Genomic DNA, 22,221 nt, shown 5'->3' on the forward strand with positions numbered 1-22,221 from the left:
TAATTCCAAATGAAGATGTGTCTGTTTTCATAAAACAATTTTTAGGGCTTGATTAGCTTCAGATAATAAAATTAATGACTTAAATTCCATTCTTACGTTTGTTATTAAAAGAAAATACTGTTTGCTTCCTCTCCTTTTATTATATCACTGTTATCCCCAAATTATTATTATGCTGTTTACTGAGGAAGGTTTCAACCTAATGTGTATTAAACGGAATACTTCTTATTGTTATAATGATGTAATAGTCCATACAAGAAGCAGGAATATAATTGAGTAGACTGGTTTTGAATAGGGTTTTCTGCAGAGCCAGACACTTGTCTGAAATAGGTAGAGAAGGAGGGTAGAGATATATAGATATACGTGTACATATATAGATATACATGTATAGCATATAGTACATGTATATCTATATATGTGTATGTATACAAAAAGTTGTCGTGTGTTATAAGTATTTGATATTTTTCCATGGATTCTGGTTGATTTCACTAGTGTCCAGTAAAAATGGTATTATTTTCCCTTTTTATTTTGAAATGTTTTGATTTTGATTTTTCTCTTCTCAACTGTGTTTTCATCTTCCCATTATTATTGTTTGTACCAGAAGTTAAAAGCACAAAGTGGTAAATGCATGGATTTGGATGTGTGGGAAAGTATAAGGGGGGGCGTTGGAGCCAGTGTCAGGAGACAGAGAGGAATGTCAGGCTAGCACAGGATCACAGGCTGGTAAGTACCAGAGACTGATAATCGTTTAGAGTTTCACTTTGCTTGACTGATGAAAGGACTGGCTTTTATGTCTTTTTAGAAAAATGTGTCCACACGCCCCCAATTTAATTTGTGGATTTGTGGGTGCAGCTTTCCTATGTATTTTAGATTTTTGTCTCTTTACGTCCAGAGTTTTGCATGTCAGAGAATATGGGGTTAATGGCTCCTTTCCTTGGATTTCAGTTCCCCCCTGGGTAATAAGACTCTATTAAATGGAACAGAATTTTTTGTTGAATTAAGAAATAACAGTGTATTAGAATTATCATTCTCATCATGTGATAAAGTATTATGATGTAGACATTGTTAGAAATTTGACTAAGTGGTTATTTATCCATTTGAGAACTCCAGAGGTTAGATTTAAAAAATTAATTAATTAATTAATTTTTGGCTGCATTGGGTCTTCGTTGTTGCGCGCGGGCTTTCTGTAGTTGTGGCGAGCTGGGGCTACTCTTTGATGCGGGGCACGGGCTTCTCATTTTCGTGGCTTCTCTTGTTGCAGAGCACGGGCTCTAGGTGTGTGGGCTTCAGCAGTTGTGGCACATGGGCTCAGTAGTTGTGGCTCACGGGCTCTAGCACGCAGGCTCAGTAGTTGTGGCACGGGCTTAGTTGCTCCACGACATGTGAGACCTTCCCGGACCAGGTCTCGAACCCGTGTCCCCTGCATTGGCAGGCGGATTCTTATCCACTGCACCACCAGAGAAGCCCTGGAGGTTAGATGTTTAGTGACTAAATGCCTGATTCCAGTACTTACCCATTTGTCCTCTTTCCTCAAAGTCAACTAATAACAAATATGTTTAATTAGATTAGTCACTGAACTTTCAGTTTAGTAGTGACTGTCAGTGATGCATTGCAATACAGCATACGTGTTGAATTGTTTGCATTTAATGTGCAAAAGTCAGATAACCCCTATTTTCCCCTCCATATGGATTCAGTGCTTATGATTCTTTCTATAAGTGACTTTTCCCCTTTTATAACATGCTGTAGAATTAAACACTTTTTTTTACATATACATGAAATATTTTTATTGTTGTTAGTTTTACAAAAACAGGGTCATATTATAGAATTAAACAATTTTAATCTTTTATTAAAATGGATTATTTCCTGTTGATACACTGAAGGGGATATATAAATTTTGAAATAAGAATCACAAGTGGATGACGATTCAGAAAGTGTGGATTATGAACCAAAATGACTAGATCATTTCTATTTCTAACACAGGTGATGTTAACTGCTTAGACTTTTTGATTTTCTACACCAAGCCTTACGGTAGAATCCCTTTATTTTCAAACGGGTGAGAATAAGAGCAGGATCAATATTTGCCTTATAGCACAGCAGATTTTTCCCCTCGATTTTACCGTTTATCTAAGGGTAACCATAGTATAACCACTTCAATATTAATCTTAAAATTAATAATAAGAATAGTATCAGCAGCTACTCTTCACTAAGTATGTGCTTTATGCGAAAGTGTTGGTTTTATCTCTCATAGCAATTCCAAAAGTATATTGTCTTTAGGCACATTTTATTGGGAAATTGAGATTCAGAAAGTTTAGGTAATTTGCCTAGTGGTTGAGAAGGAATTTGAAGATAGGTATCTCAAAACTTCACTCTTTGGACCGTAAACATAAGAGGGGTCTGCTTTTTCTTAGCAATTAGATTGATACTTCTCTAATACTGGATTACTGTTGGAGCAATAAGAAATTTGTAACATACGAAGGATGTAATACAGAGTTTCATGTTTATTAGAATATACTGCTTTAGCGCAGTTGGCACGTGAAGTAAATATCTTTTCTTGGCCATCTGGATTATGGAACGAATGTAGTGTGGTGTGCAGGAAAATCTACCCAAAGGCATTAAGATGATGGGAAGAATAAGGTGAATATTTGGCCTGGAGTTTGATTCTGATGATAAGATTTTTAAGTAGTTTGCTTATCCCGTGGTGTTAACTATTTTTCCTGAAAACAGAAGGGAGGCCATCTTAATGATCAGCGTTGCCTAGTTCTACAGTTTTCTGCATTGGTATATTAAATGTTTGTTCTGCTGGTTGAGTTTGTGAAAGGTGTTATAGATCAAGTGATTGATCTAGATGATTCCAATCTAGTGGTGATTGGAAAACTGTGAAAAGAGAAAAGCATGAAAAAAACGTGAATGTAAATGGAAGTATTATCTTTATTTTAGCCTGGTCTCTAAGTACAGGAATTTTAGGCAGCTTATAGACTCATTTTGTTAATGTGTCCACCCTGGCATCCTGATAATGTAATTAAATCTTGCTATCATAAATGCCTGGTAGAGACTGATACTTTTGTCAAACAGTGAGTGGCCTTTGTTCTTCTTTTTCTATGGGTCTCTTCTCTACAGTAGTACCTTGTCCTCTGCGGCAGAAGAAGGAATTTGTGTGACGCTGAGTTTGGTATCACTGACATTCAACATTTTCCACTAAGGAACAATTCTCATTGTTTTTTAAAAAATTATAAAAAGTAATGCACCTAACCAGCCATCTACTCCTAGGTATTTACCCAAGAGAATTGGAGATGTATATCCCCACAAAAATTGGTACATGAATGTTCATAGCAGTTTTTTTTTATAATAGCCAAAAAATGGTAACAACCTGAATGTCTGTCAATGGATGAATGGATAAACAAATGTGATACATCCATATGATGGAATATTATTCAGCCATAAACAGGAATGAAGTTACTAATTCATGTTACAACATGGATGACCCTTGAAAACATGATGCTAAGCACAAAAGTCCACATACTTTATGATTCTATTTGAAATGTTCAGAATAGACAAATCCATAGAAATAGAAAGTAAATTAGTCATTGCCAGGGCTTGCGGGTAGGGAGAATAGGAAATGACTGCTAATGGCATGGGTTTCTTGCTGGGGTGATGAAAATGTTGTGCTGTCAGATAGTAGTGATGGTTGCACAATTCTGTGAATATACTAAAAGTCACTAAATTGTACAGTTTAAAAGGGTGAATTTTATGGTATGTGAATAATATCTCAACAAAAAGTGTTAAAATATAATAATAAGGAAACTTTGGAAAATACAGAAGTGTAAAAAGAAGAGGAAAAACCATTTTCTAAAGACAGTCTCTTAATGTTTTTGAATTTTTATGCAAGTGGTTTTTTAATATGAAGTTTTTCCAAAGTCGGTGTACTGTATAATATTTCTGTATCCTGCCTTTTTCATGTAACATATTATAAGCTGGTGCCATTGGCATAAATTATCATAAACATAATTTTGAATGATTAATGCGCTACTTTTCAGTCTACCATTTTATTTTGTCACCACATTGTAATAGTGACGAATCTCCTTTCAGTTGTGAGTACAGAAACACAACTCAAACTGATTTAAGCAATAAAGGAAATTGATGGGCTTACATAATTAAAAGTCCAAGGATGTGCCTTCAGGTGTAGCTAAATCAGGTAAATACAGGTGCTCAGAGAGTATCTTTAAGAATATGACTTCATCTCTTAGCTGTGCTTTCCTCTGTATTGGACAACACCAAAATGGCCAACAGCAGCTCCAAATCAGCAAACGTACCAAAAAGAACATCTTTTTCCATAGCTCCAGAAAGTCCCATAATTTACTTTCCTTGACCTAGTTGGGTCACGTGCTTACTAAGACTCAACCCTTTTTTTAATGTATGTAAGAAGGGGTTAAGGTGATAAGTGCCATGGGGAAAAAAAAACCAACAGGAAAAGGCAGATTTGGAGTGGCCAACAATTGGTGTTTGTGTTGTCAGTCCTTTAAATTTTAACTCTTCTAGTGAGTGTTTTAGTGGCTGCGTGATTTTCCTTTTCATTTTGCTGATTACTAACGTGGTTCAGCACCTCTTCATGTGTTTACTAATTGTCTCCTAAGAAAAGGATTGTCTCCTTTTTCTTATAGATTTGTAGGAATTCTTTATGTATTCTGAATATGAGTCTTTGTCAGATACATGTGATGCAAATACCTTCTCCCACTTTTTTGGCTTGCATTTTCACTCTCTTAAGAGTGTCATCTAGAGGGCATCTATGAACATTCCATTGGGAGTCATCCTTTCCTATCAGGCATCTCACCTGCTGCTTTGTGTGTTTGGTCAGACTTCTGGCATGTTTCGTCTCCTGTTGTTTAGTAAAGGTGCTGTTCCTGGGATGTACTAAACCAGGTGATGTTTCTTTTTTTTGATTTTTTCCTTTTGATTTAATATACTGAGAAAGAAATGGGGCTGTTAAGATTAATTTTAGGAGTGGTGTGTGTATTAAATAGTTACTCATTCTGGAACATAAGGACAGGATTGTAATAAAAGGAGATGGAACAGTTTAAAAAAAAGAGTGTCATTTGATGAACAGGAATTCTTAGTTTTTATGTAGTCCAATTTACTAGTCTTTTAGCTTCTTGCAGGGCCAGCTTCACGGGCATGTGATCTGTGCAGTCACGTGGGGCCCATGCTCATCAGGGCCCTACAATTGGTTTAATGCTCTGCTGTTGCTTTTCTTAGTGATTTTTGAACAAGGGGTCCCACAGGTTAGGTAACCAGTCCTGCCTTTATAGCTGGTGCTTTCTGTTCTCCCATTATATTTTCAGGAAGCTTTATTGTTTTGTTTTCGGATCAAAGGCCACCTAAAATTGATTCATTTTGTTCACATAAAGTGAGAAAGGAGTCAAATTTCATTTTTGTCCAGAAAAAAAAAATTCATTTTTGTCCATGTGGACATCTAATTGACTCAGCACGGTTTATCAGAGACCATCCTTTTACCACTGCTCTGTGGTGCGATTTTTATATAAATTTCTATATGTGTGTGGGTCTATTTGGGGTCTCTTATCCTATTTTATTGTTTTATTTGTCTATCCTTGATCCAATGCAACACTGTCTTAATTACTGCACTGTTTTGGTTTTGTTTTTTTTTTTTTTTGCGGTACGCGGGCCTCTCACTGTTGTGGCCTCTCCCGTGGCGGAGCACAGGCTCCGGAAGCGCAGGCTCAGCGGCCATGGCTAACGGGCCTAGCCGCTCCGCGGCATGTGGGATCTTCCCGGACCAGGGCACGAACCCATGTCCCCTGCATTGGCAGGCGGACTCTCAACCACTGCGCCACCAGGGAAGCCCTAATTACTGCACTTTATAATAACTCTTACTCTCTGATAGTGTAGGTTCTTACATCTTGTTCTTCTTTAGGACTGTTTTGCTTATTATTGGCTTTTAGGGGAGAATTGACATCTTTACAATGTTGGGTCCTCCAATCCATAACTATGGTATTTAAAATTATTATTCAAATTTATTTGAATAATATTTTACAGTTTTCTATGCAGAGGTCTTACATATCTTTTACTATATTTATTCTTAGGTAATTGAGTTTTCTTGATGCTATTTTAAATTGGTACCTTTTAAGAAATTCATTTTCTATTTGTTTCTAGTACATAGAAGTATGATTGTTATCTGCATATTGGTACTATATCCAGTAATTTTACTTTTTCTTTTCTTGATTCTAATAATTTATCTGTAAAATCATTTGTTTCTTCTAAGTATATAATCTTTATCATCTGTGAATTCTGTCAGTTTTATGGATTTCTTTACCATCCTTTCATTTATTTTCTCGTCTTATGTACTGGCTAGGACCTCCGGTTTAATCTTGAATAGAAGTAGTGAAAATAAGATGAGAATTTTTGTCTCGTGTACAACCTCAGAAGGAAAGTTTTCTTTTCATCATTTCACCATTAAGTACAATGTTTGCTGAAAGTTTTCTGTAGAAATCCTTTATCAAATTAAGAAAATTCTCTTGTCCAGTTTGCTAAGATGCTGAATTTTATCACATACTTTATTGCTGTATTGAGATAATATGTTGAATTTTATATTTTTGTTGAATTTTAAAACAACTTTGTATTCTGGAAAAAAATCCTACCTAGGTCATTATATATATATATATATATATATATATACACACACACACATATAATATACACACGAATATATACACATATATACACACACACAATATGTATATGTACATACATATATACATTGCTAGATTTGATTTGCTAATATTTTGTTTATGATTTTTTATGGCTATGTTCATGAGTGAGATTAGCTTATAATTCCTCTTTCTTGTAATGCTCTTGTCAAGTTTTGGGAGTCTCATAAAAGAAGTTACAGAGTACCCTCTTTTTCCATTCTTTGGAAGAGATTGTATAAGACTGGAATTATTTCTTTCATAAAAGTTTGGTAGAATTCACTGGTAAAATATTTGGGCCTGAAGTTTCCTTCATAGGAAGGTTTTAAATTATGACAACTTAAAAAATTATAGGATTATTTGTATTTTCTATTTCTTTTTATATCAGCTTTGGTAAATTACATACAATTTGCCCATTTCACGTAAATTTTCACATTTATAGGCATAAAAATTTTAAGAATATTTTTTTGGTTCCTTTAGTGTTCCACAATATTAAAACAATATCACTGATTTAAATAGAAATTCACTTACTATTTAAGATATCTATTATAGAATGCATCACCATAAAGAAGAGTATTTTAATACATGTATATATATTTAAAAATAAGCAAAATCTATGTATGATATCTACCTATGAAGATTGAGTAATAAATATTACTGGCACATTAGAAGCCCTTGTGTGTTCCTCCCTGGCTGAAATCTCCTTTCTCCCCTGCGTTTGTGTTAATTATTCCCTCGCTTCTCTTTATAGTTTTTCTGCCTCTTGTACATATCCCTAAACAACATATAGTTTTGAAAAGCTGAGTAGCAAGCCCATGCCTAGTTGTGTAGGGAAAGGGTAATGTTGCTGCCTCTGTTAGAGAAAAGCTCTCAAAAGGTAAACCAAACCGTTTCTGGGTCACAGTCTGATGTTGGGTTCCTCAGAGAATTCACAGGAGCGCCTTCTGGGGGAGTCAGAGGGCAGGTCCTGTGGCATCTGCCAGGGCTGTGTTTTGGACTAGTTGATGAATGATCAGCTAAGCTGGAGGAGTGGACTGCTGCTTATTTTTGATTTGAAGCTCGCCAACATGGCCTTGCTCTTTCTCTCAGAAGTAGGTCCAAGCAGAACACTTTTGTGGGCATGGAGGGGAGTGGAGAACAGGCACTTTATCAGCACACTGTGAGATAAACAAGCACAGATGAGAATCTGGACCAGCTCACCTGGGCATTCTCTCTTCGAGTTAGAAAGAGGGTCCAGTAGCAGGAAGCATCTTGTGTTGACTGCAGTCAACACAACTGTTGCCGGTTGTGCCCTGTCTGATGCACACCCATGATCTTGGGATCTCTCTTCACTCTCAGCCTGGAGGCTCTCTTTTTCTCCTGTGTTGGATCTGTTACTTCCTGTGTCCTGTGTTTTCTTTCTTTCTTTCTTTCTTTTTTTGAAAATATCATTGCCCATATCTCCTTGAGGAAGGGCACCTGTGAGGTAAATTTTTGGAAATTGTGCAGGAATGAAAATATCTTTATTATATCCTTGCTTTAATTGGCATTTCTATACCTGTTTTATCGCCTTTATTGTTTTATTGCTTTCATTGTTGGTCTAGAGAAGTCTAGAGTCTTATTCCTTATCCTTTGTACTGGACTGTTTGTTTTTCCTCTTTGAAAGCTTGTGGGATCTTTCTTTGTTCTTGGTCTTCTGGAATTCACGATCATGTTGCTTGGTGTGGGTCTATTTTCACCCACTGTGCCTGGGTCTAGACGGGCTCTTTTGATCAGGCAACTATGTCTTTCAGCTCTGAAAAATTTATGTGAATTAATTCTTTGATGCTTTTCCTCTCTCCTTTTATTTTTTCCTTTTTCCTCTTTCTGGAATTCTATTGTTTGGCTGTCAGAACGTCTGGACTAGTTCTGTAATAGTCTTGTCTTATTTTCTATATCTGTTGTTTATTTTCTTGTTTTTGCTTTACTTACTCAGAGATTATCGCAACTTTTTTTCCCACTCCTGTTACTGAGACCTTTTTTTTAAGTTGTTAGTTGACTATTTCATGCATATATATGGTATTCTGTTCTTATTTCATAGATGCAATCTATTTCCTTGTTGCTCTAAGGATATTAATGATAGAGACTAAAACAGACAAACAGAAAATAACAATTTGGAGGAAATAGATTATCCAGGGAGGAAAGAAACCTTCAAAATGCTGTTATACTTCAAGTCTTTCCCCGGATATCCGGTGATCCTTGACTGTCTGCTCATAAGTGTGAGAATCTAAAAGAATGAGTTGAACTCTGAGCTCGCCCAGTAGAGCTTGTGGACTTTGAGCTTTACTGGAGTGTCGTCTGGATGGGCCCTTTCTTATAGGGCCCCCAGGTCAGTGTCTCCAGGTTTTTCTTGTGGAGCTGGTCAGAGTCCTCAGGGAAGAGTCCTCTGACTTCCTGCCCGGATGGTGAAGGTCTATGGAGCTAAGAGCTGGGTCTCTGCATTCAGTATTCAGTGTGCATATGGTCACTGGATTCCCTCTGTTTTAGGTAAGGTTCCCGCCCTCAGCTGGTTGTCCAGCAACTCTCTGTTTTACCCCTTTTCAGAAATGAAACCTTCAGTCTTTGGCAGGGATGGAAGAGGAGTAATTGTCCAGCCTCATGAAGTAGGGGAGAGGATATAGGGATCCAACTGCTTCTCAACAGCTGTCTCCCAATTCTCCTTATGAAGCCTGGCCGGCTGTCTCTGAGTCTTTTGTGGAATATGTGGTGTAATAGAGGTTGGATTTCCACTTTCCTGTGCGGTTTTGGGATTTGGCTTTCTAGGATCTGCTGAGTCAATTTCTACTTGTCCATATGTTTTTTCATCTTCAAAATTCTATTGCTGTTGTCTCTGATGCATTTTTTTTTTTTTTACTTCTTGGTCCTTGTGGGTTATGATAAACAAAAATCTCTTAACTGTATTTTTCAGTGTGATTTTGGTGGGGACCAAAATTCGATGGAATTTTTTTTGAATCTTCCTTCTTAACCCAGATGTATGTATTCCTTTTTCGTAAGCTCATTTGTTTTGCTGGATGGAAAGTATTTTTTCAGCTTTATTGAGATATCATTGACATATAAACAAGTTAGCATTTAGATTAAGGTGGATGTGCCTTAACTTTGGAACTTGGTTGCAGAGTTGTGACTTTTGGTATAAATTTGTTAATATTGATAATCGATTTAGGTTTGTTTTGATATATAATTAGCAGCGTGGTCTGCCCTAAAGTAAGACTATGACTAGGTGAAAGAAATTGGATTCTTATTGCTTACAACATATTTTAGCAACAGTTTCCTCTCATTTCCTTTAAACTTTTAGTGTCTTGCAGCTGAGTTTTTTTTTAATTTTGTCATAATTTACTTATTCTTATCCTCACTGCAAATTTGTGAAATATTTGAAAGTACTGTATAGCTTTTGAACCTCTAACTTCCGAGAGATTCTTTTTTTTTTTTAAATACATTTATTTATTTATTTTTGGCTGCATTGGGTCTTCGTTGCTGCGCGCCGGCTTTCTCTAGTTGCAGCGAGTGGGGCTACTCTTTGTTGCAGTGCGTGGGCTTCTCATTGTGGTGGCTTCTTTTGTTGCGGAGCATGGGTTCTAGGTACACAGGCTTCAGTAGTTGTGGCACGTGGGCTCAGTAGCTGTGGCTTACGGGCTCTAGAGTGCAGGCTCAGTAGTTGTGGCACTTGGGGCTTAGTTGCTCCATGGCATGTGGGATCTTCCCAGACCAGGGCTGGAACCTGTGTCCCCTGCATTGGCAGGTGGATTCTCAACCACTGCGCCACCAGGGAAGCCCCTGAGAGATTCTTGTGGCTTTGGAAAACAACAAAACAGTAGCTGTTTCTTGTGCACATTACAGAGAGAACTGGTTTTTAGAGAAAAACATCTGAATCTCAAAGTCATGGTAATTTAGAGCTAGAAGAGAACTTAAATCTGATTTCTGTTTACTCCCAACCTTAGGGCTGGGCAAAGTGAGGTGGAAGAGTTAAGAGTGTTGCCGAATATAATCTGCAAAACAAAAAACAAAAAACGAATAACTGAATCACTATGATGTACACCTAAATCTAACCCAGTATTGTAAACCAACTATACTTCAGTTAAAAACAAAACATTGCGGGAACTCACTCTACTGGTTGGTGACTCAGTCAGGGCTCCCCTGGTTGGTGGTGCCCTTGCTATCAGTTGTGACAAAAGAAAACTGTATATACAGCCAGCAGGGGGAGTTCTCTTTCTCTTTTAAGCTTTCCTAAGAACTGTGTTAAATTTACATTCTCTGTATTGTCACAGCTTGAATCCTGGTTCTGCCACTTCCTCAAGGTGCAGTCTCATGTAAGTTCTTTGACATCCCTGGGCTTCATTTTTCTCATCAGTTAAAAAAGGGACATGGGGGCTTCCCTGGTGGTGCAGTGGTTGAGAGTCCGCCTGCCGATGCAGGGGACACGGGCTCGTGCCCCGGTCCGGGAAGATCCCACCTGCTGCGGAGCGGCTGGGCCCGTGAGCCATGACCGCTGAGCCTGCGCGTCCGGAGCCTGTGCTCCGCAACGGGAGAGGCCACAGCGGTGAGAGGCCCGCGTACCACAAAAAAAAAAAAAAAAAAAAAAAGGGACATGATGATAATACCCATGGTTATGAGAACTGAGTGAAATTATATAAAATGCTTATAGAACAGTGTCTGGCCATATTACTTACTATTATTGCCATTATTTCTGCTGTGGGGAGGTTTAGAGGCTGCCTTTTCTACCAGCATTTGGATACTACTAGCATTTGAAGGCAATTGAGAAGGTTGGAGTTGGGGTTCCTCACATTTAAAAAAATTGATGGGATGGGATTGTTGGAGGAGGAGATATTAGATGATCATAATTAGGGATTTTAGACTTCTTTAGCTCTTTGGGAAAGGATGGCTTACTCTTGTCCAATAACATGCAAGGAGATTGCTCCTCTTTTATGTGATTCAGTTGAAAAGATGACAAGTAAACACATTATATCTGAAAGTAGGCAACTGCCTGTGTGTACAAGGACAGTAGGGTCCAAGGTGAGAATCACCCAAATCGTCCTTGAAGCACTTCAAAAAAGAACTAGAACGAGAAGAATGACAGGAATGTGCTACGTAGCTAAGGGTAGGTGGGCTGGGGCAATATTCCAGGCAGAGATAATGGCGCAGAGGCTGCGAGGACATCAGGTACTTAGGATACTTTTAGTAATCTAGTATTTCTGGATATAAAATTAGAGCTAGAGGGAACCTCAGAATTCATCTGGTGTAACTGCCTCTTGAACATAGGACACTAGTATCTGGGAACTGCCTTCTCAACTAGATTGAAAGCTGTTTGAGGATATGGCTATTTGACAATAACTACTTGATACGTGAACATTTAGTACATAATACTAACCGATAATGAGAGTGCAGCCTTATCTCTACGTGAGGATGAAGTGAGTAGGGAAAATTAGATGATATCACTCCCGTTAGAAAGAAAGTTTGAAAATGTATATACCAGGCAGCAGGAAAATAGCAAAGACAGATAATTCAGCTGTGTTATCTTTAGAGAGTATGTCCTTAACGGCATTGTAAAATTTTACCTGCTCAGTTCTAATTATGGATCTGACCTATCTCCCTCCCCAGACTGCAGGAACTTTTTTTTCCTACCTGCTTCTTGGCATTTCTGTCATGATTTTACTTTCGAGGTCATTGAACAATAATGTAATATTTTTTTCTGGGGAGGGCATGAACAAGTAGATGTTTATAATGGACTCTGTATAGAAATATATTTTAATATCTTATGTTGGAAGAGAATTGTTGCTAATGAATGCTCATCGTTGCCCATGCCTAGTCTTTTAGATGGAGCTCTTTTTCGGTCTCATCCAGTATTGCCTTCTCAACACCATTTGCAAAAAGGAATGTTCCAGGACATGGTTACTAAGGCAACATCAAAGTTTGCTCTTTGGCCCGCAATGTCTTCCATAAGCTTTCTGCTGTGTATGAAAGTTGCTGTAGCTGGGTGTCTTGGTTTTTTTGTGTGTCTAGTTCCTCCAGCTAAAGGTGGAGATCATCTCCTCACATCTTACTGCCACTACCCAGGATTGCCAGCAGAGGGCAGGCTTGCTCCTTTCCCTGATCTGGGACCTGCACTGCCTTCTTCCGGCCCAGTCTGTCGCCTCTGATATCCAGCAGTTTTCTGATTTGTCAGATCACACAGTTTCTAGAATCAGTTATAATATAATTAAAAACTAGTGGAAAAGGGACACAAACGTCATTCTTGTTTTCTCCATACATCTTGATTCTTTGGGGCAGATGTCTTTTAGCCCACGTTGGTGGCCCTCTCTGAGCTTTTTCTGCCCATATTCTCCCAGGATGACGCACGGAAGGTATAAGGGACTCAACCCTCAACGCTTGTAATGTGAGGAGGTTGTGGTCTTCATGTTGTTGTGGCCTCTCCCGTTGCGGAGCACAGGCTCCGGACGCGCAGGCTCAGCGGTCATGGCTCACGGGCCCAGCCGCTCCGCGGTATGTGGGATCTTCTCGGACCGGGGCACGAACCCGTTCCCCTGTATCGGCAGGCGGACTCTCAACCAGTGCGCCACCAGGGAAGCCCTGGAGGAGGATTCTTAATAGGTCGTTAAGGAGGCTTCTCAAGTTTGATTCCCACATCGAGGTCCACAATGTTGCAGCGTTCCTACAAAAAGACACAGATTTACATGGAGCTAAAGTCTATACACATCCATATTAATAGATTTTTTTGTTGTTATTCATGGAAAGATGTGATAATAATAATTCTCCTTTTTAGAGGAGGAACTAAATTTGCAAACAGTATTGGGCTGTGAGTTCAGGAGTCCTGGATTCTGTTTTTGATGTTTCTGGATTTTCTGCAAATCATCTTGCTAGCCTTTGTTCACCAGTTTGTAAAAACAGTATTCTTCTTGGGGACTTACTGGTGACTTTTCTTCAGGGTGTCTCATTGAAGAAAATACATTTTCTCTTTCAAGTTTTAGCCGTTGTATTTGAGAGTGGGGAGGATTCACCCCACATCAGAAAAACATGACAGATTTCCCAGGGAAATGACCATCTCTCTCTGCCCTCCCAGCCTGACCATTAAAAAAAAAATTAGTTGCAATCAATTCATCCCTTTATATGAGTGAAAGTGAAAGTTGAACAATGAGTAGAAGGCGTCCTCATTATAGTCGTTGCTAATAATTAACCCACCTGTGGGAAGACCAGTGGCATGTGAAATTTGCTCCACTTGTGTCGACCAGTCGCCTTCAGCATCCAGTGGTATCCATGTCCTTGCCACGGATGGCTGGGACCAGGCTCTCTTAAACTTTCCCATTAAGTTAATGCTCTTTGCACTTGAATTTCAGTCTGTGTTTTACTTGAAACCACATCCAGAGGGGTGTCAGTTCTGTGACTATAGTTAGGGAATGTGAGCCTCAGAATGAGTAAATGACCTGAGTTTTCCCAGTAAATCAACCTAAATCTCCTCTCAATTCATAGAATCATGAAATCTGAGCTCCTTGGGGATCATCTAGTCCAACACACTCATTTTACAGATGAGGAAATTGGAGGCTCAGAAGCGCTAATAAGATGGTTGTAACTACCTCACATCCATTAGGATGGCTGCTATTAAAAAAAAAAAAAACCCAGAAAATAAGTGTTGGCAAGAATGTGTGAAAAGTTGAAACCTGTGTACACTTTTGGAGGGAAAGTAAAATGGTGCTGCTGCTATGGAAAATGGTATGACTGTTCCCCCCCAAATTAAAAATAGAATTACCATGAGATCCAGCGTTCTTCTGGGTATACAGTCGTCTCTAGGTGTCTGCAGCATATGGTTCCAGGACCAGCTGTGGACACCAAAATCCACGAATGCTCAAGTTTCTCTGTATCTACAGCTCCACATCTGTGGAATCAATCAACTGCAGATCGTGTAGAACTGTAGTATTCATTGAAAAAATCTGTGTATAAGTGGACCGGCACAGTTCAAACCCATGTTGTTCAAGGGTCAGCTGTATACCCCAAAGAATTGAAAATAGGGTCTGGAAAAGGTATCTGTACATCCACGTTTATACCAACATTATTCGCAATAGCCAAAAGGTGGAAGCGCCCCAAGTGTCTATTGATGGATGAATGGATAAACAAAATGTGGTTTATACATATGGTGGAATCTTTTTTAAAAAATTTATTTATTTTTGGCTGGAGTATAGTTGCTTTGCACTGCTGTGTCAGTTTCTCCTGTACAGCAAAGTGAATCAGCCATATGTATACATATATCCCCTCTTTTTTTGGATTTCCTTCCCATTTAGGTCACCATAGAGCACCGAGTAGAGTTCCCTCTGCTGTACGGTAGGTTCTTATTAGTTATCTGTTTTATACATAGTAGTGTATATATGTCAATCCCAATCTCCCAATTCATCCATACGTTTGAGAGTGGTATCCATACATTTGTTCTCTACGTCTGTGTCTCTATTTCTGCTTTGCAAATAAGTACATCTATACCATTTTTCTAGATTCCACATATATGTGTTAATATACATTTTTTTCTCTTTCTGACTTACTTCACTCTGTATGACAGTCTCTAGGTCCATCCATGTCTCTGCAGATGATACAATTTCATTCCTTTTTATGGCTGAGTAATATTCCTTTGTATATATGTACCACATCTTCTTTATCCATTCCATTCCATGTTGATGGACATTTAGTTTGCTTCCATGTCCTGGCTATTGTAAATAGTGCTGCAGTGAACATTGGTGCGCATGTATCTTTTTGAATTATGGTTTTCTCAGGGTATATGCCCAGGAGTGGGATTGCTGGGTCATATGGTAGTTCTAGTTTTAGATTTTTAAGGAACCTCCATATTGTTCTCCATAGTGGCTGTATCAATTTACGTTCCCACCAATAGTGTAAGAGGGTTCCCATTTCTCCACACCCTCTCCAGCATCTATTGTTTGTAGATTTTTTGATGATGGCCATTCTGACTGGTGTGAGGTGATACCTCACTGTAGCTTTCTGTTTTTGATTGTTCACATTTATTTTATTTGGCCTCACCCATTTCTCAACATTTAGGACTAGTGTTTTGTTTTTTTTTAATTAATTTTTATTAGAGTATGGTTGCCTCATTGTAGTTTTGATTTGCATTTCTCTAATAATTAGTGATGTTGAGCAGCTAGCTTTTCATGTGCTTCTTGGCCACCTGTATGTCTTCTTTGGAGAAGTGTCTATTTAGGTCTTCTGCCCATTTTTGGATTGGGTTGTTTGTTCTTTTGATATTGAGCTGCATGAGCTGCTTGTATATTTTGGAGATTAATCCCTTGTCAGTTGCTTCGTTTGCAAATATTTTCTCCCATTCTCAGGGTTGTCTTCGTCTTGTTTATGGGTTCCTTTGCTGTGCAAAAGCTTTTAAGTTTCATTAGGTCCCATTTGTTTATTTTTGTTTTTATTTTCATTACTCTAGGAGGTGGATCAAAAAAGACCTTGCTGCAATTTATGTCAAAGGATGTTCTGCCTATGTTTTCCTCTAAGAGTTTTATAGTGTCTGGTCTTACATTTAGGTCTTTAATCCATGTTGAGTTTATTTTTGTGTGTGGTGTTAAGGAGTATTCTAATTTCAATCTGTTACATGTAACCATCCAGTTTTCCCAGCACCACTTATTGAAGAGACCGTCTTTTCTCCATTGTATGTTCTTGACATAGGGTAGAATCTTATTCCTCCTCGAAAAGGAAGGAAATTCTGACATGCTACAACATGGATGAACCTTGAGGACAGTATGCTAAGTAAAATAATCCAGTCACAAAAAGACAGATAGGTACCCCTTATATGAGGCACCTAGAATCGTGAAATTCATGGAGACAGAAAGTAGAATGGTGGTTGCCAGGGGCTTGGAGGAGGGAGGATGGGGAATTGTTTAATGGATGACAGAGTTTCAGTTTGGGAAGATGAAGGGTTCTGGAGATCGGTTGCACGACAGTTCAACGCTACTGGACTACACGCTAAAAATGGTTAAGATGGTAAATTTTATGATACGTGTATTTTACCCCCCGCCCCCCCCGCCCCTCACCAGAAGAGCTTATGTCCACATGGATAGTTGGTGTTTCATTTATTCTCATCTGTTCTGTGCTTGTCCTAATACGCCATTAATGATATTCTTTCCACAAAATTAATCATGCATCGGACACTAAAGCATCCTTCCCCCAACCGGTTTGTCACTGCCCAGAAAAATAATTTTCACTGTTGATGTGTGGATGCTGTTTGACTCTCCATCCTCCTCTCTTCAAATCACACCTTCCCACTCTGTGCTCCAGGCAGGATGCATTACAGGTGGTACTTAAAGTTCACCGCATTCTCTCTCGCCACATGCTCTTTGCTTCGGTACTCTTTTCTCTGCTATATGGTAACTTCTACTTTTAGGATTCAGCTGAGGCATCATTCCTTCTGGAAAGTACTTTTGACCCCAGAGTCTGAATTTGGTGCTTCCTCTGGTCAGGCTTGTCCTGGCCACGTGGAATTGTCCTGCTCTGTTTCCCGGTCTGCATCTCACGCCGGACTGTGCCTTACTTACTCGATGTTCCCAGTGTCTAGCACACCGCTTGCACAGGGTAGGGGCTCAAAAACCTTTGCCAGAAGATGAACTGTGTCTTGGAAGATACTGCTGTAAGAGAGACATATTCAAAACTGCCCAACACCAGTCGCTGATCTGCAACTCTCCGGCTTTTTTTTTAAAGTTCATTTTGAATCATTGTGGTAAAACACATGCAACGTAAACTTTGCCATCTTAACCATGTTTAAGAGCATGGTTCATTGGTATTAAGTAGAGTCATATTGCTGTGCAACCGTCACCACCATCCATCTCCAGAAGTCTTCATCTTGCAAAACGGAAACTGCACCCCTTAAACAATGACTCCCCATTCCTCTCTCTCCTCAGTCCCTGGCAACCACCATTGGGTATGTGTCCTTTTGTGACGTGCTTATTTCATTCAGCATAATGTCCTCAAGGTTCATCTATGTAGTAGTAGCATGTGTCAGAATTGCCTTCATTTTTAAGGCTGAATAACATGCCACCATATGTATGCACCACATTTATGCATTCATCCATTGATGGACACTTGGGTTGCTTCCACCCCTTGGCTATTGTGAATAATGCTGCTGTGAACATGGGGTAGCTCTGACTTCTTAAGCATGACAGGTCTGTCTTTGTGCCATCCATACAGCACCACATAAAAAACACACCTTTTAGACCCTGAATTCTTACATCCTCCATCCTGAACCATTTTTCTCCATCCATCTGCTTTCTGTCCTCTTCCAGTCTCCCCAGCGTTGATCTTGTGACTTGTTTTCTTCACTTAGAACTGCGTCTGTGGTTTCAGTCTGGGTTCATACACAACCCCTTGTCTGTGGTTTCGGATCAGTCATGTTACAGATCCAGTCGGAAGACTTGCTTCTCTACCTCGTGGAGTTTGGGATCTCTTGACAGAATGTCTCCCCCTCCTCCTACCCCTCTACTTTCTCCACCCCACCAGGCTTTTCTCTTCCGCTTTGCTACCTATTCCCATTGGAGAAGGGAGGCTCCACTGGCAGCAGCCCTCCCATGCTCTGTTTGGCGTGAAGCCCCCCTTCCTTACCCTTGGCCCCTACTGCTCCCCCTTCCTCCATTTCCCATGATTGCAAGGCCTTGGAGACATGAAAAGTGACCTCTTGAACTAAAGACAATTGCAAAATATAGCCACCACTCCCAACAGCCCTTGTTAGTAGATTGGGTGGGAGAGTGGCTAGTTTCACATCTGTCCTGACTGGGGCCATCCTACTTCTCCTCTGTCACGTGCTGTCTGTCCCTGCAGCACTGTCTTTTTTTTTTTTTTTAATTTTTGTTGGAGTATAGTTGATTTGCAATGTTGTGTTAGTTTCAGGTGTACAGCTAAGTGAATTAGTTATACATATACATATAGCCACTCTTTTTTAGATTATTTCCCCATAAGGGCCATTACACAGTGTTGAGTAGAGTTCCTTGTGCTATACAGCAGGTTCTTATTAGTTATCTATTTTATATATAGTAATGTGGATGGACCTAGAGATTGTCATACGGAGTGAAGTAAGTGAGACACAGAAAGACAAATATCATATGATACCACTTATATGTGGAATCTAAAAAAAGGGTACAAATGAACTTATTTACAAAACAGGAGTAGAGTCACGGATGTAAAAAACAAACTTATGGTTACCAGGGGATAAGGGGGGGAGGGATAAATTGGGGGATTGGGACTGACATATAAGCACTGTCTTTTCACTCTAAACCTGAACACTTAGGTTGCTTCCGTTGGAGTGCATGTATTTTTTGCGAATTAGTGTTTTTGTTTTATTCAGATATATACCCAGGAGTGGAATTGCTGAGTCATATGGTAGTTCTATTTTTAGTTTTTTGAGAATCCTCCACAGTGGCTGCACCAGCTTACATTACCACCAACAGTGTACGAGGGTTCCCTTTTCTCCAAATCCTTGCCAACATTTGTTACTTGTGTTCTTTTTGATGATAGCCATTCTCACCAGTTGTACACCAAATTTTGTAAAGCAACTGTTGGACATACAGCAAGGAAGCATCTGAAGCGTTGACTCACTGCATCAAATCTTTAACATCAGTGAGTGGTTAATGAGAATTTTCTGCTGTCTGTGATGTTGTGCAAGAGTTTTCAAACACTTTTTTAAAAAAATAAAAAAAATTTTTTTTATTTTTGCAGTACGCGGGCCTCTCACTGTTGTGGCCTCTCCTGTTGCGGAGCACGGGCTCCAGACACGCAGGCTCAGCGGCCATGGCTCATGGGCCCAGCCACTCCGCGTCATGTGGGATCTTCCCGGACCGGGGCACGAACCCGTGTCCCCTGCATTGGCATGCAGACTCTCAACCACTGCGCCACCAGGGAAGCCCTCAAACACATTTTTAAAAGTCTGGGCAACTTAGTTTGAATCATCTTGAATGTTATCCTAACTCTGAGACACAGTGATTGTGACAGCTGGCCCCTGCACAAGAGGGAACACAACAATGGCACAAAAATTATTTGAGACTGATTATACCCCAAGTCCTCATCATTTAACATTTTCTCTCTATGGAGAGGGTCTTTGGTTTGTTGCTTTCTCAAATAATGAACCAGCTTCCTGTCTCCTGAAAATTATTTTCAGAGACAAATCATATCTGCAGTCTCTTGGGGGAACTTCAAGGTGGCCCAGATTTTTCCTGGATGAGTTATAGGGTGGGTTGATGCAGAAAGAATTGCCGCATGAGGTCTCCACCAAGCCCCATCTTGCTGTGGGTTCTAATGAACTCCTGCATGCCCTGCCACGTATCCTATAGGACACAGCTGGTCTTCTGTAATCCTTACCTAAGAGCTTCACTCATTTGCTCTGGCATCGTGGAATCTTTCTGTTTACCTGGCAGTGCTGGGCTGACCCTGTTGATGCTGCTTCTCTATCATCTCTACCAGTATCTTGTTTGTTTTAGTAGGTAAATAATAAATGGGGAGTTTGAGGAAATTATGGATGTTTCGTTCACTTGGTAACATAAATGAGGCTGTGAACAAGTCTCCTTCCAGAACTTCCAAAGTGTTTTTGATCCTGCTCAGATCAAAAATACCTGGCTATATTTTATTGGCTTGGTGTGGCTTTGCAGTGAGATAGACCTGGGTTCAAATCCCAACTCCACCACTTATTAGTTATATGGCCTTGGGAAACTTATTTAACCTCTTTGTTTTTTCCTTCTTTTTTCCCTTCCTTCCTTCAGGAATAAAAAAAAAAAATCAGAAAAGTACAAGGAAAAATACAATACATTCCCATACTCCCACCACTCAGAATTCACTTTTTATATTTGAATATATCTTCTTGCCCTCCCCCACCCCCACGCTTAGGAAAAAATTACCCTGATAATATATGTGTACACTCTCCTTTTACTCCCCATTTCTTGGGGAATAATATTTACCTTGTTGGGTTAAAATGAGATAAGACACTTAAACACCTAGCCCAGGGCCTGATCCACAGCAGACAGCTGGTACAGGTAGTTGTTACTTACTTTTCTCCTCCCATGCTTCCTTTTCTCCTGGTGCATCTCCATTAGAAAATTTAGTACTGGAACATTGACAAACTTAGAAAAATTATTTTTTTGACAAACTCTTTCTCCTTCTAGGGTGTATTTGTAACCCCCCCAACCCCAACTCGAGGAACTGATGTTGATGCATGTAGAAATGGATAGAATACACCATACAACTTATTTATATGGCAAATAATAAAAATACATTGAAAGACCAGAACTTTCTGATGAATGATGGACTACCTTTGGGAAACCCTTTAAAACAAAATGATTGAACCAAATTTTAGAAAACTGCATGCATTATTTAAAAAAGCTGTAATATTGGAGGAATAGAAAGATTGAGAAGAAAATTGCTTACTTAAGCTCTGCTGTGAAAGATTGATTTCTTCCCTGTAGTGATCTTGCAAAGCAAGAGGCTGTTGGGTAACTGATGCTGGGGCTTTATTAGTTTATGAAGAGCAGGGAAGGATTAGCTTGTCTGCACTGAAGTGAATTCTCCCCAAGTAACATGTTTGAAAAAAAATCAAGATGATGAGAAATGTGAACAGTTTGTCAATTTAAATGGATGTTCCCTTTTATGGGCTTCCTAGACTGGTTTCGCACTAAAATCTCTGCCCAAATGGAAGGTAACATAATTAAAGTGCAAAGATGCTTGAGTGACCAGGTGGCATCATTTATAATCTGCAACAATGTTGATGTATAAGCTTAAAATATTTTTCCTTTAAAAAAATATTCTGAGTGTCTTTAATACTATAAATGGCACAATAAGTCATTTACTATAAGAACTTACTGTAAGACAGACAGCATAAGTGCTTTCTCTGTATCATTCGATCCTTAGAATAACCCTTAAGAAGTAGATAGTTTTCCCATTTTATGGATGAGGAAACTGAGATAATTAACTTACCCAAGTTTAGATAGTTACTGAGTGGTGGAACCAGGTTTCAAATCCAGGTAGCTGGTTCTAGAGTCTGATATTAGCTGCTATACTATGCTGACTGCCATTATATCTAGAATTTCAGGAGCGTCTTTCACCCGATGAGTAGAGCAACTATGTGATATTTGAGCATCTTATATTTTGGAAACTTGTCAGGGAGACTAAGAATAGTGATTGTGGATTTTTTGGGGGTACATTGCATAAATGTCAGTCAAAATATCTTTTCATAAACACATCTGCTTATTTCTCTTGTAGTTGAATAAAAAGCCCTTTTTTAATGAGTGAGAAGGTCTAGCTCTCTCTTCTTGATGTGATGAGTTTATGATGTTATTGTTCATGTTCATGTACTGAGTGTCGAAAGTGTATGAGCCCCACGCTGGCTGCAGGCAGGGAAGGGGAGAGATCCAACAAAGAAGAAGTCTTAGTCCTGGTGCTCAAAGCAGTTTATGATCTATTGAGAAGCCTATAAACAATTCAAGGGCATGGATGAATCAGACGTGGGGGGTGGGACAAGTGTGGCATCTGAAATACAGGTTTTAATGTGGGT

At 39.3% G+C, this 22,221-nt stretch overlaps 1 protein-coding gene across 2 annotated transcripts in view; it reads left to right on the forward strand.

The window, feature by feature from the left end:
- TBC1D30 (TBC1 domain family member 30) overlaps nt 1-22,221 on the forward strand; it is an 86,814-nt gene that overhangs the window by 6,294 nt on the left and 58,299 nt on the right. The window lies entirely within an intron of this gene.

The sequence above is a fragment of the Orcinus orca genome, chromosome 11 (assembly GCF_937001465.1).
Source record: "Orcinus orca chromosome 11, mOrcOrc1.1, whole genome shotgun sequence".
In the NCBI taxonomy this organism is placed as follows: Eukaryota; Metazoa; Chordata; class Mammalia; order Artiodactyla; family Delphinidae; genus Orcinus; species Orcinus orca.